At 45.1% G+C, this 9,530-nt stretch overlaps 1 long non-coding RNA gene across 1 annotated transcript in view; it reads left to right on the top strand.

The window, feature by feature from the left end:
- LOC145715914 (uncharacterized) overlaps positions 1-9,313 on the top strand; it is a 20,877-nt gene extending 11,564 nt beyond the window's left edge. The window contains exons 2-3 of the long non-coding RNA XR_014138183.1: positions 1,902-2,090; positions 6,546-9,313. This is a non-coding gene — a long non-coding RNA (uncharacterized LOC145715914). The remainder of the gene's footprint in view (positions 1-1,901; positions 2,091-6,545) is intronic.
- The last annotated feature ends 217 nt before the right edge of the window (positions 9,314-9,530 follow it).

Here is a 9,530-nt window from a genome sequence, read left to right as displayed (position 1 = left end):
GGGGTGGCTGGGTGATAGACATTGGGGAGGGTATATGCTATGGTGAGCGCTGTGAATTGTGTAAGATTGATGAATCACAGACCTGTACCTCTGAAACAAATAATATATGTTTAAAAAAGAGAGAGAGAGAAGATAGTAGGAAGGGAAAAATGAAGCGGGGGGGGAAATGAACCCTGAGAGACCATGGACTCTGAGAAACAACTGAGGGTTCTAGAGGGAAGGGGGTGGGGGGATGGGTTAGCCTTGGGGATGGGTATTAAAGAGGGCACGTTCTGCATGGAGCACTGGGTGTTATACGAAAACAATGAATCATGGAACACTACATCAAAAACTAATGATGTAATGTATGGTGATTGACATAATAATAAAAAAAAAAGAATAGGCACGGATTTCTGGTGTATCGGGACTCAGCCACCCTCCAGCGGATGGCAGGAGGCTTGCATGCCAACAGAACTGTCCCAAAGTTCTCTTCTGAAACTTAAAGTCAGGTTCATTCACTTACACCCCTATAAGTTCGTCACTACCTGTGGTAATCATTAGATCTAGTCACCAAATATTTCTAGTTCTTCCTCAAGTTCATGGTAGGATTGCACATCCTGTCACTTTAAATTTAGATGTGGTCATGTGAATGGCTTTGGTTAATGAAAACTCCAGCAAGTGCACCAAAAAAAATTGAGCTTTAGGGGCGCCTGGGTGGCTCAGTCGGTTAAGTGTCTGCCTTCGGCTCAGGTCATGATCCCAGGGTCCTGGGATGGAGTCCCACATCGGGCTCCCTGCTCAGCAGGGAGTCTGCTTCTCCCTCTGCCTCTGCCCTTCCCCCAGCTTGTGCTCGCTTGCTCTCTTTCTCTCAAATAAATAAAATCTTTTAAAAATTTTGAGCTTTGGGTCATGGAAGCATAGAGACACAGTCTCCATCATCCTACATTCCTAAGTGAGGATGACATGGAGCAGGGTCCCCAACAACCTGTAATGGACAAGTAGCATAAGCAAGAAACCAACTTTTAAGCCACTTAGATTTGGGGTCACCTGTTGCAGTAGTAGAGCCCGTTGTCTCCTGACGGATACAGTTCCCAAAATGCTGACTCCCCTCCGGTCATTCGTGCCCTCCATCCCCTCCCTGTATTTCTCCAGTCTCATTTTCTACTTCTCTTTTCACATCCCAACACAGTGTGTCTTCTGGAGCCCCAATTTTGCACCAAACAAGTTCCCTTGCATTCTTGGCTTCTCCATAGAATGTGTCCTTCACCTCTGGACCTTTCCCCGAACCCTGGCTCTGCTCTAGAGGCTTCTCCTCTCACGCATCTCAGACCCACGGGTTGGGAGGCGACATTGGCCGTTCCGATGCCAATGCTGCTTTTCTCCTGGAGTAAAAGTTCCACTTCTTTCGGACTCATGGTCTCCAGCTGGGTCACCCCCGGCCTTTTCACATTTGAGAGACATCCTGGTCACTCCTCCTCTTCCACTGCCCTCTTGGGCACCTCGATCATAGTTGTCCTCTCTTCTCCAAGTCCTGCAGAATCCTGGGAGGCTTCGGTGACCCTATGGACAACTACCAAACACCCTAGCCTCATAGCTTCCTGACTTTTCCAAGTGCAATAGTCTCCACCCTCTTTGTGCTCTGGCCACACTCTCTGAGGTTACACCCTAAACCTTGTCACCACTCAGAATGGCTTCCCTTCTGCAGTGGAAGCTATGATGACCCACCGTGCAGGGACAATGAGATGGCTCGGCAGGTTAAGCTGCACTGGATCCTAAGCAAACTTTCACTTTCCAAACCGTGTTCTAGAGCAGTGGTTCTCAAATTTTAATGGTTTATTCTAATCACCTGGGAATCTTGTTAAAAGTCAGACTCTGATGAAGCAGATCTGGTGTGAGCCCTGAGTGTCTGCATTTCTAACCAGCTTCCAGGTCACGGCCATGCCTCCGGATCTCACTTAGAGTCACAGGGAGTGAAGTATCCATGAGATGGGGCTGCCCAATGCTTCCAAGTCTTCCTTGAGAAGAGCCCGCCACTGCCTCTTTGAGCTGTCATCAGTTGCCATGGAACCCACCCAACACCCAGAGACCTGTCTCAAGGAGTCCATGGGATGGTGAGTTCTTGCCCGCGGTCTTCTATTTTGACTTTTACTTTTTTAAAGGATCTCAGATGCAAATGGTTCACTGATCTTCACTGCATAGCATACTTTCGTCAGCCCATGAAATGCCCCTCTACTCGTGGTTTCTTTGCATTTTCATTTTTTGCAACCCTTCAACCCTGATACCTGTACCTCTTTCCTCCCCAGCCCTTGTCATACATCAGCACTCTAGTATGTTTGATATAGGTCCTTAAATATGCCTGCCTTCAACCTTGTAAAATGGGTTTTGTATGTTTCCGCTTTTAGATTACATAAATGATGAGCAATTTAAAAAGAAAAAAAAACCATGAGAGACCTTCCTATGCCGTCTTGTATGGCTCCTCCCGACGAGGTGGCTGACATTTATGTCCCCCTTACTTATAGAGGAAAACAATGCACCCCTTATTATTTGAATCAGCCCTGGTGAGTCTGTGTTTCTTGCAACCAAAATAACCTAAGGAACACCCTACTTCATAGGGGTGGTTGTGAGGCTTAACTGAGAGCAGAATGTGGTGTCTGGACTTCCCATGGCCCATTGCTCCTTAATGTCAGAACCTCTTTTCTTGTAGTTGGCAACAGGCTGAATGAAGAGTGATTTAGGCCTGGATTAAGGATTCAGTCTCCATATGGCCCAGTTAGCTTTGCCATCTACCAAGAGCACCCCTAACACTAGCCTAAAATGTTGTTGCAGCCCCTTTGACATAAAAATAGAAGTAAAAAGGTTTAAAACATGCAGCCAGACTTGATTAGACAGACTAGTGGGCAAAGTAAAAAGTTCAGAAACAGACCCAGAGACATATAAGAATTTAGTATACGCTAAAGGTGGTTTTTCAAATTAGCAAGGAAAAGATGGATTAACTAGTAAATGTTGGAACATCAGGGCGACCATCTGGGAAGACAAATTAACTTGGATTCTTATTGTACTGCTTATAGCAAAATAAATTCCAGATGAAGCAGAGATTTAGATGTTAAAAAATTAAATTATTAGAAAAAAATCTTTAGGAGAGTTTTTGAAATAATCTCCAATTAAAGCTTTTCTAAGCATCACACAAAAACCCAGATATCTCAAAAGAAAGATGAATTTAGGTACATTAAAAAAAATTTTAATTCCTCAAGACAAATCCACCATAAACAAACTTCCTTAAAACATAAATAACCTATTCAAATCAATAAGAAAAAGACCATTGTCCCATTTGGAAAAAAAAAAAAAAACGGGCAAGAATATAAAGAGTTCATAGAAAAAAAATTTAATGCTCTAAATATGTGAAAAAAATACCTGAGATCACTTATAAAATGAAAAAAGCTAATTAAAATTATAATGAAAATGCATTTTTCAGCTCACAGATTGACAACATTGAATGATTTAGAAACCAAGCTGACAAAGATGTATGAAAATAGCCACTCTCATAAATTTCTCCAGAGGATAATTTGACAATCTCTATCAAAGTAAAAATGAGGGGCGCCTGGGTGGCCGTGTCTGTTAAGTTCCCCACTCTTGGCTTCAGCTCGGGTTGTGATCTCAGGGTTGTGACATCGAGGTCCACCTCCAGCTGCACGCTCAGCAGGGAATCTGCTTGGGATTCTCTCTCTCTCCCCCTCCCTCTGCCCCGCCCTTCCCCACCCCCCCACCACGGGTGCGTGCTCTCTCTCTCTCTCTCTGCCAAATAAATAAATCTTTTTTAAAAATTAAAAATGAACATAGCCTTTGACTTTTAGGAATGCATTCACAAACATACTTAAATATGTGTGAAACTACATGTGTCATTTTATTACTGTAAATTATGATTTGTCCAAGTAATGGAATACCATATAGCTATAAAAAGTTGCAAAGCCTTTGGATTACTGACGCAGAACATGTCATATAGAGAAAAGAGCAAGATGCAGAACAATGTCGAGTAGGGGGAGGAGGAGAGTGAGAACACATCCCTGCTTGTAAGTGCATAGGAAATCTTCAGAAGGTTATGAAAGCAACTTTGAGGGGAAATCGGAGCAGCCAGCATGGGAGCGAAACTTCACGTTTCATGTTGACCTTTCGTACGAACTGAACTTTATAGCCCGGGCATCATTATGAAATGTAATAAAAATTTAAAGAATAATAAATATATCAAATGCTACCAGTTTTTCCAGCAGAAACCTTGGTGCCCACTGAGTTTTGGTTCTCAGTTCTGTTGACTATATATACAAACAAATAAAAAAGGAAGCTTAAAAAAGAAGTAGAAAGACACGGTAGAGAGAGGGTCTGTTTTTACTCTGAAGTTTGGTTTTTCTAGGTATTTGGTGATGAAGTAATGCCTGCTTTCTCAAACCACGTGAGCATGAGACGTGGCTCTCCCTCTCTCCCGAGAGGTGGCTGTGTGCAACCCCAGGGAGTGGGCGCCCGGTTGCAAACATGACGGACTGATCAGGGAGAGCCGGGGCTGATCAGTGGGGGAGGCAGGCACTAGGGGCTCTCTGGACCAAAGGGAAAGACGGGAGCCTACAGGCTGTTGATTCAGCAACACGTCAAGGGCCAGAATGCCTGGGTCCCCTTTGGAACGCAGTTGACCGAAAAGAAAGTGCAGCCTTCTGGGCATGGAGAAGGGAGCACAGAAGAAATAAAGAAATAGATAAATAGCAGAGGCAGAACCCAGGGGCTTGAAAGGGCAAAGAATATCAGGCTTTGGAGTAGGGACATAAAGACTGGGGGAGAGGCAGGGGCTCAATGTGGCTGAGGCAGGAACTCCCGATCTCTCTTCATTTTCTGTGTCTGGTGATCATGTCGGGAGATGAGGCCTTCCCCTAGCACTGCATGGCTTGAGCTCACACTCAGGGTAATGATCATGGGTTAATATTTAGCCCCACTTCGAACCCGATCAGCACGCAGTTCGAAGAGTTTTCACAGATGGGACTCTAAGAGCAGCACCCACCGTACCATACCCTCAAGCTTCAAGCTTCTCTCAGTACTGGTTCCATGTTGCTGCCTGGGTCATCTTTACCCAGCCCTCTATCACCCTGCTTCCCTTGCCCTATAGGCTTGCATTCATTCATTCGTTCATTCATTCAACAGGACCTACTACACCAAGCATTGTGTCAAGCCCAGAAACACAGTGGTTAACATGACAAACACGATCCCTACCTTCGTGGAGCTTACAGTTTAGGGAGGAAACAGCTGAAAAGCAAAACCCAAATCAGCATGTAATATAAATTATGACACATGCTATGAGGGAAAAAAAAATGTGCTCTGAGAGTGGGAAGCTGGCAGCCCAGTTTAGACTGTGGGGTCAGGAAAGAGGGCTGCCTCAACGTACAGCCCTAGGGGACATTGCCCACAGAAAACACAGTGTGCATGGCATGCCCAGAGGTCAGCCTGGCCGAGTGGGGCCAACAAGCCTTCCAGGAGAGGGAAAGGCATGCTCACAGGCACCAGAATAGCAAACATTGTGGCAAGGACAAGCCACTGCAAGAAGGAAGGGCAGTGTAGAGGAAGGGAGGCATGAGATGAGGCTCCAATTCATGGAGAATATGGGAGACCATGAGAGGAAAGTGGGATTTTTATTCTAAATTGAGTGGGAAGACTCTAAATCATCTAAGGTGAGTGACATGGTTCGATGTATAAATATTTATAAGCCACTCTGGCTCCCATTTGACGCATGGGTTGGAAAAGAGCAGAAGTGGGTAACCAGTTTGGAGGCCATTGAGTCAACCAGGCCAGAAATGAAGGTGGCTCAGCAAAAGATGACAACTGCAGAAAGAGAGACCAGTAGACGGAGTCGAGACAAGTTTTGGAGCTAGAAGTTAGAACACTTGCTGGTAGGTTGAATGACTCCAGGTTTCTGGCTTAAGTAAATGGGTAGTCCCACTTATTGAGACAGGGGAACCTGGGGAAGAATGGATTAGTGGGTAGATCCAGAGTTCCATAAGCTGAAATGCTTACGATAATTAAGTAGAGATGGCAAGGAGACAGCTGGTTTTATGAGTTTGTGTTTGTATCAGAGATCTGGTTGGAGACACAATATGGGCAGCGTAAGGTTGTACTGAAAGCCTTGTGAAAGAGTGAATCCTCTAGTGAGGGAGTGTGCGCAAAGAAGCTTTATTTTCTAATGTGCTGGAAGGTTTTTCAGGGTCTCTTGTACATTACGGACCACACCCCATAAAGTTTTTCGGGAGCGGCTGGGAACAAATCTTTACCTTTGCCTTTAACAGTGCAGACAGCTCGAGCATAATGCCTCACTTCCCAGCATCTCTGCTCACTCACAAGTGGGAATCCTTCATTTATTCTCTACCTTGGATTCTCAGTCTAGTCACACACTGATTAAAAGGCCTCTTAATTGTCTTAGGACACAGTCATGTTACAGTGCAAAGTTTCAAGGGTGGATCAGAAACAGCGATAGGGTACAAGGGAATGTGAGGGCATGCAGGATCTGTTCATCCTTAACTCTTTATTTTTCCCAGGTTCCAATGTATCCTGGATTGGGATGACCAGCAGGCCTCAGGGAGAACTGAAACACCCCTAGCTTTGCTTACTAAGCGTATGCCAGCATCTCTCTGTGGATCTGATGTTCATACTCTTCAATAGAGAGGATTTGTTTGGGCTTGTTTGTCCCAACCAACATGGGTCCCTGTACTGAGTTAAGTTTTTCACCGGGCCACCTCCCATGGGTTGAGCTCCATGATATCCAATCTAAACCTGGTTGCCTTTAGTATGGATGATGATCCCCATTTCAGTCAGTCACTGTGATGGAAATGAGGTTCGTTTCCCTCACGGTACAGGCCTGGACCACTACAACAAATGCAGCCTCCATCTGAGCCCTCTGGTCTCTGAAGGGGCTGAGGAGTCAGACCCTTTTCGAGCATTGGCTTAAAGTAACTACAGTTCCTGGTCCCATATTCATGGCTGTTGCTACAATTCATCCTCATCTGAACGTGCCGAAGTGTGAATCTTCAGTCTGTCAAGGTTATAAAGTGACAGTGATGAAGGATCACAGTAAGGCAGGCAGACAGGGACAAGCCCCCTGCCCCCAAGAGGAAAACTGCCCTTAAAAGGATTTTACACCGCCTTGGAAGGAGCCCTCCACCCTTTCCCATTTGATAGATAGGTGACAAAAATCTGACTGGATGATGGGCGCAGGGAGGGTTCATCCTTATAAGCCCATAAAAACCCCTAGCCATAGACACTCCAGTGGCAACCCCTTCGGGTCCCCTCCTTCCTTGGGAGCTTTGTACTATCACTTTGCTATCGCTCAATAAACCTTGTGTTGCTGCCCACCACTCAGTCCAGTCTGCCTCTACATTCTTCGAAGTGGCATGACCAAGAACCATGGCAACTGACAGAGAAAAAAATCCTGCAACAACAAGACTGGTGGTTTAGAAGGACCTTCAACGGCCTCATAAAATCTTTCCCTGGGGTATGTAGTTGCTCCATTTTACAACTCCTATCTGCCAAGTTCTATATGCATTTTGTTTCTCTCAAATTTGAGAAAACTCTTTAGGAAAGTTTCTGAACATTCCTCATACACCTCTTAATTATGGGCTCAGCCTCTGGGTCCAAGTAAATAAGACTGATCCAGTTTCACAAAATTTCAAGCTAGTCAGGAACCAGAGAGCTTTGAGGTTAAAACAAAGTAGCTTGAAGACCTGATTGGTGAAGGATCGTTAGACTAACCACATACAGACAAGCAGAACTTCCCTTTAGGGTCGAACTTCAGATACAAAACTCAGATCTTTGAGACATTTTAAAGAATGCCAGTGTAATAGAAGGTTCCACCTTTGAGGTCAACCAGAAAAGTCACCTATGTTTTGTGGGCCCAATAGAGGAAAGAGATAGGGAGTGAAGGGTTTTTGTCAACCCTCCAGGGCATCATTATCAGAGCCTTGTCATTTTAGGAGACAGCTCTCCACAGTTTCCTGGCATTTCTGAATATCTTGGGGATCACAACACTACTTGATTTTGAGACTATCTTCTCAAGGATGTTGGCAAACAGCCTTGGAAGACAGATAACATCTCCCTCCAGAGTACTGGCAAGTTTACTTTTTGGTGTAATAACAAAGATAGTGTCTCCCTCCAGGGCAAATTTCAGGTAGGCTTACTGCCCATTATAAAAGATTCAAGTTCCCCAAACTTGGGGTTCCTCTCTTCTAATGTAGCCCCCTCCTTGTGCAAGCATTACCTGGCCCTTTCATGTATTATCCTGTGGAAATTGAGGTTTGAGGAAGAAACGCCAACATGATGTTACTTGAGTTACGGCTATTGCTGTAAGTAATAAGCTGTGCTTTATCTCTGACCCAGGAGTCTTATATCTTCTGCCAGCATCCATGAAGTAGGCTTAGTAGCTTTCAGGTAAGGTAAATCCTCAAACGCTTCATAATTCTTGACAGTCAAGCACCTGTCTGTGTAATCTTGGCCCAGGACTCAAGGCCAGTGTTGGATCTTCCAAACAAAACTCCCTTGACAGCCCAGGTGGAGGTATTCTCTTACTCCTGCAGATTGTCAGACTGCATGAACAAGTGCATACTATTGCAATTTCCATAAGACTCTACATTCGAAAGCTTATTCCAGAAGTTCTTCCAAAAAGTCCCAGCACTGAACAAAGTGGGGCAGGCAGGAATGACCATCTGTGTCAGTGGCCACACAGCTGGACCAGATGTTTTCTAAGTTTTCCTCCCCGGTGGCGGTGGCAGCCAAGAGCCTCACCCATGACCACACCTAAAGCTCTCCTTCCTCCCCCCTGCCTGACGTTCTTCCCTCTCCTGCCTGTTGCTTCTCCCCTCTAAGTTCTTCAAGGTCACCTTGTTCCTTTCATCTCTGCTGCTTCCTCCATAAGCTACACTCTCATCATCTCTTTCTAACCCTGACCCCAGCTTCCACCTTCTTCCACTCCAGGCTGGGTCCCACACTGCCATCAGAGTTTCAACTTCCTTAGATCCCCATCACCTTCAGACAGGGGCTTCCAAGCCAGCCAAACCTGGTGGCTGCTTGTGTCTGCTTCATACATTGGACTTCTGCTAAGATTATTTTGAAAAAAGTTTCCACTGCTTTACAACTTTTTGAAAAAAAAAAAAAAATGCTAGCCTGAAAGATAACACTTCACACCTTTAGCTTGTCACTCAAAGCCCTTCATGATAGTGCCCCAGTCCAATCCTCCCCCCACCCTCAGAAGACCTCACTTGAGCCACTGTTCCCATACCCATATCACCTATAATTTTGTGTTTTGTTTTGTTTTCACCATACCACTGTTTTGATCAAGCCTCCCTGTCCACAAGATCAGGCCCAAACTACTTAAGTTTGTATTCATCGATCTCCCTGTTCTGCCATGTGTCCTTCCTGACACAAAATCTCCCCACCAGCAAATTTGGTCTCTTCCTAGTACAGTGGAAACCGGGTTCCTATGAGCCTTCCTTGAACATCTGTCTGTTTACATTATGACTGCACCTTTTCTT

Source organism: Leptonychotes weddellii, chromosome 10, assembly GCF_054177405.1.
Source record: "Leptonychotes weddellii isolate Sample4059 chromosome 10, ASM5417740v2, whole genome shotgun sequence".
Classification (NCBI taxonomy): domain Eukaryota; kingdom Metazoa; phylum Chordata; class Mammalia; order Carnivora; family Phocidae; genus Leptonychotes; species Leptonychotes weddellii.
Note: the sequence above shows the minus strand (reverse complement) of the source record. Positions and strands in the feature narration are given on the sequence as shown.